This window comes from Macaca nemestrina, chromosome 16 (assembly GCF_043159975.1).
Source record: "Macaca nemestrina isolate mMacNem1 chromosome 16, mMacNem.hap1, whole genome shotgun sequence".
Taxonomy (NCBI): Eukaryota; Metazoa; Chordata; class Mammalia; order Primates; family Cercopithecidae; genus Macaca; species Macaca nemestrina.
The window spans coordinates 99,576,715-99,584,389 of NC_092140.1; the positions used below are offsets into that span (position 1 = coordinate 99,576,715).

The 7,675-nt window shown below is 38.4% G+C and overlaps 1 protein-coding gene across 1 annotated transcript in view; it reads right to left on the reverse strand.

Moving 5' to 3' along the window:
- The window catches only part of LOC105490219 (WASP family member 3), a 132,947-nt gene that overhangs the window by 98,031 nt on the left and 27,241 nt on the right, over positions 1-7,675 (reverse strand). The window lies entirely within an intron of this gene.

Sequence of the window (7,675 nt, forward strand, 5' to 3'; positions counted from 1 at the left end):
ACAGAAAACACCCTACAGTGCACCTATTTGGTTGAACAAAAACAGAAAGGAACCAAGTTAACTATCCATCTACTGAGTATTGGAAAAGCAGACATGGAAGAATGCTCAACCTCATGCAATATAAAGAAATACAGGACCAGGCACAGTAGCTCATGCCTATAATCCCAGCACTTTGAGAGACTGAGGCAAGAGGATCATTTGAGCCCAAGAGTTCGAGACTAGCCTGGGCAACATGCTGAAACCCCATCTCTACAAAAAAAACAAAAAACAAAAAACAACCCAGGTGTGGTGGTGTGTGCCTGTGGCCCCAGCTACTTGGGAGGCTGAGGTGGGAGAATCACTTGAGCCCAGGAGGTCAAGGCTGCAGTGAGCCATAATCATGCCACTGCACTCCAGCCTGGGTGACAGAGTGAGACTCTGTCTTAAAAAATAAATAAATAAGTTATAGAAGAAATACAAATTAGAGTTGCGATGCCATGCCATTTTAACTTGTTAGATGAGCAAAGATTAAACATATGAAAAATCCCAGTACTGGCCAGGATGGGGAGGGACACAGGTACTCTCTGACACTTTACTGGTGGAAGTAAACTGTTACGCACTTTAAAACTACAAAAGGGTTGACAAGATCAAATTAGAATCTAGAGGAAAAATATATACATAGTTCCTAAAATGTAATCTGTGATGATAACTGAAACAGAAGCCGATTTGGGGATACTGTTTGACTTTGGTAAAAACACAAGTAGGGTTTAATCTCGTCCCCCAACTTCCTGGCCACAGCTGACTGAATGGGGACAGACACCACCTAAAATGGGCCAGGTTTCCCTCCCAGGAATCTGGAATTGGGATTGTGTGGTTCTGATTTGGTCTGCTCATGTGTGTTTTTCAACAGTGAAAACATAAACCTCACGTCACATTAAGTCATCCTGCCTCTATTTCTATTTAGCATACAAACAGCATTTGAGGATTCAATAAACCGACTTCCACTTTGAATTTTTCAAACTTACACTCTAGGGTTATTTTCTGCTTAAATTTTTGTTTTTCCTAACCTTCCTTCTCATCTTTCTGATTTGAAGAACGGCAATTTCTATCAGCTTATCTGATTATCATATTTACTTCTGCTTAAGAGCATTATTTACAGTTATTTAATAGACTGACTCTTGTGTAACTAGAGTCAACAAATTCCAAACCTCGCCCTCTACCTCACAATATTATTCTTGATGGGATTATGGAGTTGCTGGTAAACTTTTCTTTAGGGTTTGGTTTTGAATTTTTTTGTTTTTTTTCTTTTTAAGTCCCATAGCAATCATAAATCAAGGAATCCTCAATGTAACTTTCCAAAAGAGACAAAGAAACCTTTGGTCTCTTCATTTTAAAAACTCATTTTAATTTAATAGTGACTGACATTCACCAACAGATGAAGACCAATTTTTCCTCTTCATTTGTTCCATTATTTTCCAGTTTGTTACAGAATTATACAAGCTACGGATCTGATGTGCCCTTCAAAATATCAAGTTTGAGTTTAGAGAATTAGCACCCCCTTGATTGTCTTCTCCTATGAACCCATCATTCTGTCCAGCAGCTCTCAATCTAACAACACCCAAAAAGCAAAGAAGATATACACACTTATTTCAATCATAATAGTCAATTATGACAAAGCAAATAATTTAAGTTTTCAAAGTACTTAATTCTGCTGAAGATACAATCATGTTACATACTTCAAAAATGATACTCCCCCATCCTGTTTTTGGAGAACTCTGAAAATCCAGACAATATGCTTCCTTTCAAAACACCAACTGGTTATAGAGGAAAAGAAACAGACAAATGATCTTGCCAAGAGCCATTTCTGTAGTTTCCCTCCACTGAGGAGCCCTTTCAGTGGCTACAAAGATTTAAATTCAATCCTTGATTGGACTGATGATACACCACCTTTTATTTATTTAGAATTGAATTTTCAAAAAAAAAAAAAATTGAGTTTCGGGAACTCTAATTCAGTTGTTTCCAATTTTTCCAAGTATGAGGACCCCTCTGCAATACTAAAACAAAAACAAAACAAAACAAAAAAACTGAGGATTCTTTTTAAAAAGAAAACTGAGGATCCTTCTTTTTTTTTTTTTTTTTTTTTGAGGCAGGGTCTCACTCTGTCACCCAGGCTGGAGTGCAGTGGCACGATCCTGGCTCACTGCAACCTCCACCTCCCAGGCTCCAGTGATCCGCCCGCCTCAGCCTCCCAGTAGCCAGGACTACAGGGGTGTGCCACCACACCTGGCTAATTTTTTATGTTTTTGGTAAAGACAGGGTTTCGCCATGTTGACCAGACTAAAACTGAGGATTTTTTAAATTGCTCTATCTAGTGATAAGAACAGAGAAACCAAAAAAACTGTCAGTACAAAATAACTCTCTTAAAAGCACCTGCAAACATCTACAAAATAGTAAAACACGAATTTAATCTTTTTATTACAGAGCCAGTTAATGTCAGAATAAGGTCTAAAACCCAGTCTCCAGATTTATAATACAGATGGGGCTCTTAGAATTGATCATGGAGGGCAGGTGTTTCTCAAGTAGCCCTGACAATTCTCTTAGGAACTAGACAAGCTGACTTGAAAGTTCTTCTAGAAAAGCAAACAAAGACAGACAAGACAATTCTGAAGAAGAATAAGGGTAGAGAACATCCCCTATCAGATATTAAAACATTATAAAGCTTCAATAATAAAAATAGTGTGAATAAATAAACCTATAATGGAATAGACTAGAAAATGCAGAAACTGACAAAGTATATATAGGAACTCAGTATAAGATGGATGTGACATTTTAAATCCCTAGGGTAAGAGTTATTGGTTAAATGCTACTGTAACAACTGGATATTCACTAGAAGAAAAAAATCAAATTGAGTCCTCACTCTCCCCCTTATACCAAAAGAAGTTTCAGGTGTATTAATAGCAAAAATGTACAAAATAAAACCAATAAAGAGCGAAAAGAAACACAAAAAAAATTTTTAACAATCTTGAAGAAGAAAACGTCTTTCAAAACATTATTGAAAAACAAGAAAGGCCACATATTAAACTACTTGAAAAAAATCAAATATTACTTCATTACAGAAAATTCTATAAACAAAATCAAGATTATATATCAAATGAGGTCTTTTTGGGGCATCATAATTCTATCCACAAACCTGGGGTTCTGTGACACCCAAGTACAGCACTCTATTCCACGCAATTCTAAACCACTTCAAAGGAACCTTTTAATACAGTTAAAATCAAGTCATCTAACAGAATCCTTTCTTTCCTAGGCCTATGAAGTAAGTTTTCTACAGCACCATCCTCAGCTATCACCTCCACTCACATTAGAAACTGTCAGCCACATAGTAAGGCAAGGGCTTTTATTATGCATTTGGGGGGTTTACAGTTTAATTTGAGCAGAAGATAGACACAGCAAAGCAATACAAGTCAAAAGGTTTTTCTAGGCTTGCCCTGGGATTATATGGTCTTACCGCCAACATGCAGGTTCGGCAGTGAACACTTATCAAATTTATAACATCAACAGAGACTTCTGAGCCCCTACTATATGGAACCAAACCTGAGATGAAGAACAGTCTACTGCCTTCCAGAAGCTTACAATCTAACTTAGTCAAAGAGACCATGAGGCAAGGACATCTGCTTACCAACTAGTGGTAACAGAATTATGCCTCAGTCTTCAAATCTCTCCATATGACTGAGTACAATAAAATTATAGTTATTTTACTTGTCAGTATAAGGAAAGCACAGCTAACCATATGATTTTTCTCAAACCTAGTGTGTAGGCATACCTAAGTGATTCAACCCAAAACCTGAAAACACTAATGTAACCCATATCAGCTCAGTGAGGGGCTCCATTCACAAGGTAATTAATTAATGTAAACAGCTGCCGTTTACATTTGGATCTTTAGTTCTACACCATCTGGATTTTCATCATTTTTATTTCCCTTTATCCATAGCTGGTATTTCTCCAAGTTCTTGTCAATTTGTTCTTCCTTTTTGACACAAAATATTATTTATTACAGCTATAAATTGGCTTTCTTCATCTCAGTCCACCTTTTTTTTTTACGTTTTTCTTTCTTTTTGCATTCCAGGGTATTGCTTGGGAAAATGCTTTCATGCCATGGTGAAAGCTGAGTCAGAGGGGATCTGTCATCTCACTACTTTCCTTCCAGATGATGGAATGCCGGCTGTATTCCTCCACTCCCTTGACTATTTAGTTAGCATGAGTTATCAGAACTATCAGCAGAGTAACAACAGTTTTCATATTTTAATTTACAAAGAAGACTTTGAAACACACAGTAAGGACTCTCTGTAAGGTCAACCTACAGGGCAATACTGGCTTTGCAAGAAATTCCAAAACTGCTTGTCTCGTATATGCCTTCAACACACAACCAACCACTAGCAACTAAAATTTCTGAATAATTATCTCACATCTTTCTTTGCTGCCTGTGAATGTTTCCTAGATAACTGAACATAAAACTGAGGAATGCTTTACAAATTCCCTATTTTAACTTATAGAAATAATTAAACTCAAGACAAATTATATTTTACCTGGTAATTACAAAGAAATGACTGAAATTACAAGTCAACTCCAATAAGCCATCCTTAATAAATTTCTATAATACTAGCAATTCCATTGGTTAACGACCAGAACTCTCAATAAAGTTCAGTGTGTTTATCAATACAGATTAACAGTGACCATACAGTCTTCATTTCAAATCCTAGGACTAGTTTCCACAAAAATTGTGTTCACTGCATAGCACTGGAAATTAAGGTCACCTTTTTACTTTACAAATAAGCACCTTGGAGAAGAAGTCTTAGTGAGTATTTCCCGGGAATAAAAAAGACACGCTTTCACATTTGCCCCAGTCAGGAATTTTCATAACCTTGAGATGGTTCATCTGTGTTCCAGCAGATACCACTAGTCACCCAGCAAAAGCAGCAGGAAAAGGAAAAGGCTCACCATTCTGTTAATTTACTGGTCCCTTGCAACTACGTGATTAATCTATGAAGAGAGGGAAGAAAGAGGTACCTGGAAGGAAGTGTCTTTGTTAGATCTCCATAATCCTGCAAAACCAAGTGTGTATCTTTTTCCCCTCCAGGGAGGTGGGGGAGGTACCACTTAGAAGTTAGGGGGTTAAGTACACATTACAGGAAGTCACAGGTCCCATGCACTGAGCCCAAACACACTTCACTGAATTGAATTTTCAGAACCTTTTTAAGTGATCACATCTCTGGTAAGCCATTTCGGCTTCTGCACTGCTAACTTTTTGGGCGACTTGAGTGGCAACCACACTTCTGACTCCTGTTACTATCTGCTGCTGCTGTGGCTATTTGAAGAGACTGAAATAGGCTTTAGGTAGCCTCCTGATCACAAAAGCACACTCCAACAAAGCTAGAGTGGCTTTCAAGGCTTAAAGAAGTGGGAAAAGGATGTTCTAGAAATGAAATACTGAGGGTAAAGTACAAACACCACAGTGGAGGGTGCTCAGGGTCATTCTTCTGAAAAATGGGTCAAAGTAATATAATCAAATTCATAATAAAAAAATAATTTTCAATGAAATAAGGAATTTTCAATGAAAGATACTACCTAGCAAAAAATAACTCTTATTTGGGCTTAAGGAGCCTTCGACTCTTAGCTTCACCCCCACTTCTGCCTACTCTAATTATGAACTACTCTGCATCTTTATGTACTTCCATTTTGAGTAAAAACAAAATAATAAACACTACAGGAGAAGGAGCCCTAGACTAGAATCTGGATTTCTTGAACCAGCTTTACTGTTCACTTGCCATTTGTGACCATAAGAATCTTTCTGTTTCTTACCCGTTACTGAAAATAATTGTTTTTTCTGTCCTTGCTTGCTCCCTTTGGAACCTGTCCCCATGTGACCAGTGTCATCTGAATAATAAGCCACCTTATGGTATTGTACACACCAAATGAGATCACATAACTAAAGACACTTAACCCATAAATCATTATGCAAACATGTACTCTTATCAAAACTGATAGACGCTATCCACAGTAACTCTGTCCAAACTGCTTTACCATGGCTGTTGCTATCTTTCCACTAAGACCCTAGGCTTCAAATTACCACTTTAGCATTCATTTCTTTCTGCCCCCATCTTAAGCATCCGTAGAGGTGCCTGTCATTATCTTTCTAATTGACTAATTATGCTCTCAAGGTATCTATCCTATTAGAATACATGTTAATAACTGAAAAGAGAGACCTGCATTATTTTTGCCCTCTTTTCCAAGGTATGGTCTCGAAACACACACACAGATCTGAAGGTTTCTTAAGGATTTTCTCTCTATTGCTGCTTTCTTTACTCTGACAGTTACTGGGAAATTTTCTATTCTCAGCACAGTACTAAGCACTTTATTTATTATTTACATTCTCTTACTTAAGTATACTCTTTAAATACAACACTGTGGGGTAGGCTTTTTTTTTTCTTTTTTTTTCGTTTGAGACGGAGTCTCACTCTGTCACCCAGTCTAGAGTGCAGTGGTATGATCTCGGCTCACTGCAACCTCCGCCTCCCGGGTTCAAGCAATTCTCCTGCCTCAGCCTCCTGAGCAACTGGGACTACAGGTGCACACCGCTACGCCCGGTTAATTTTTTGTATTTTAGTAGAGACGGGGTTTTCACTGTGTTGCCCAGGCTGGTCTCGAACTCCTGAGCTCAGGCAATCTGCCCACCTTGGCCTCCCAAAGTGCTGGGATTACAGGTGTGAGTCACTTCAGAAATTCTGTTAACTTAAATTTAAATGAAACTTGCAAAATCTTCTGAGGATAGCCAGATTAATCAAATTCTATTCAACTTAGGAAAAGAAACCACATTCCATCCATTCACATATGGTTTCCTTATTTTATCACAACCAATACTTTCAAAATAATCTTTAAAAAAAGAAATTTGACCAGGTATAGTGGCTCACACCTGTAATCCCAGCACTTTGGGAGGCCAAGACAGGCAGATTATTTGAGCTCAGGAGTTCAAGACCAGCCTGGGCAACATGGTGAAACCCCATCTCTTCTAAAAATACAAAAAATTAGCCAGGCATGGTGGTACATGCCCGTAATCCCAGCTACTCGGGAGGCTGAGGTGGGGGGATCAACTGAGCCCAGAAGTCAAGCTTGCAGTGAGCCAAGATTGTACCACTGCATTCCAGCCTGGGTGACAGGAGTGTGACCTTGCCTTAAAAAAAAAAAAAAAGAAAGAAATTTATGCCAGGTGCAGAGGCTCACGCAGGTAATTCCAACACTTTGGGAGGCCGAGGCAGGTTGATCACCTGAGGTCAGGAGTTCAAGACCAACCTGACCAACAAGGAGAAACCCCATCTCTTCTAAAAATACAAAATTAGCCGGGTATGGTAACACATGCCTGTAATCCCAGCTACTTGGGAGGCTGAGGCAGGAGGATCGCTTGGACCCAGGAGGTGGAGGTTGCAGTGAGCTGAGATCGTGCCACTGCACTCCAGCCTGGGCAACAAGAGCAAAAACTCCATATCAAAAAAAAAAAAAAGAAAAGAAAAAAGAAATTTCAAAACTACCATAAATAATTTGACCTGAGAATTAGGCAGCCCCCAAAATAAAACAAAAATATCAACAAGCAACAAAAAAAGTAACATATGAAAACCAATACTTCAGGAATAATATTTGAATG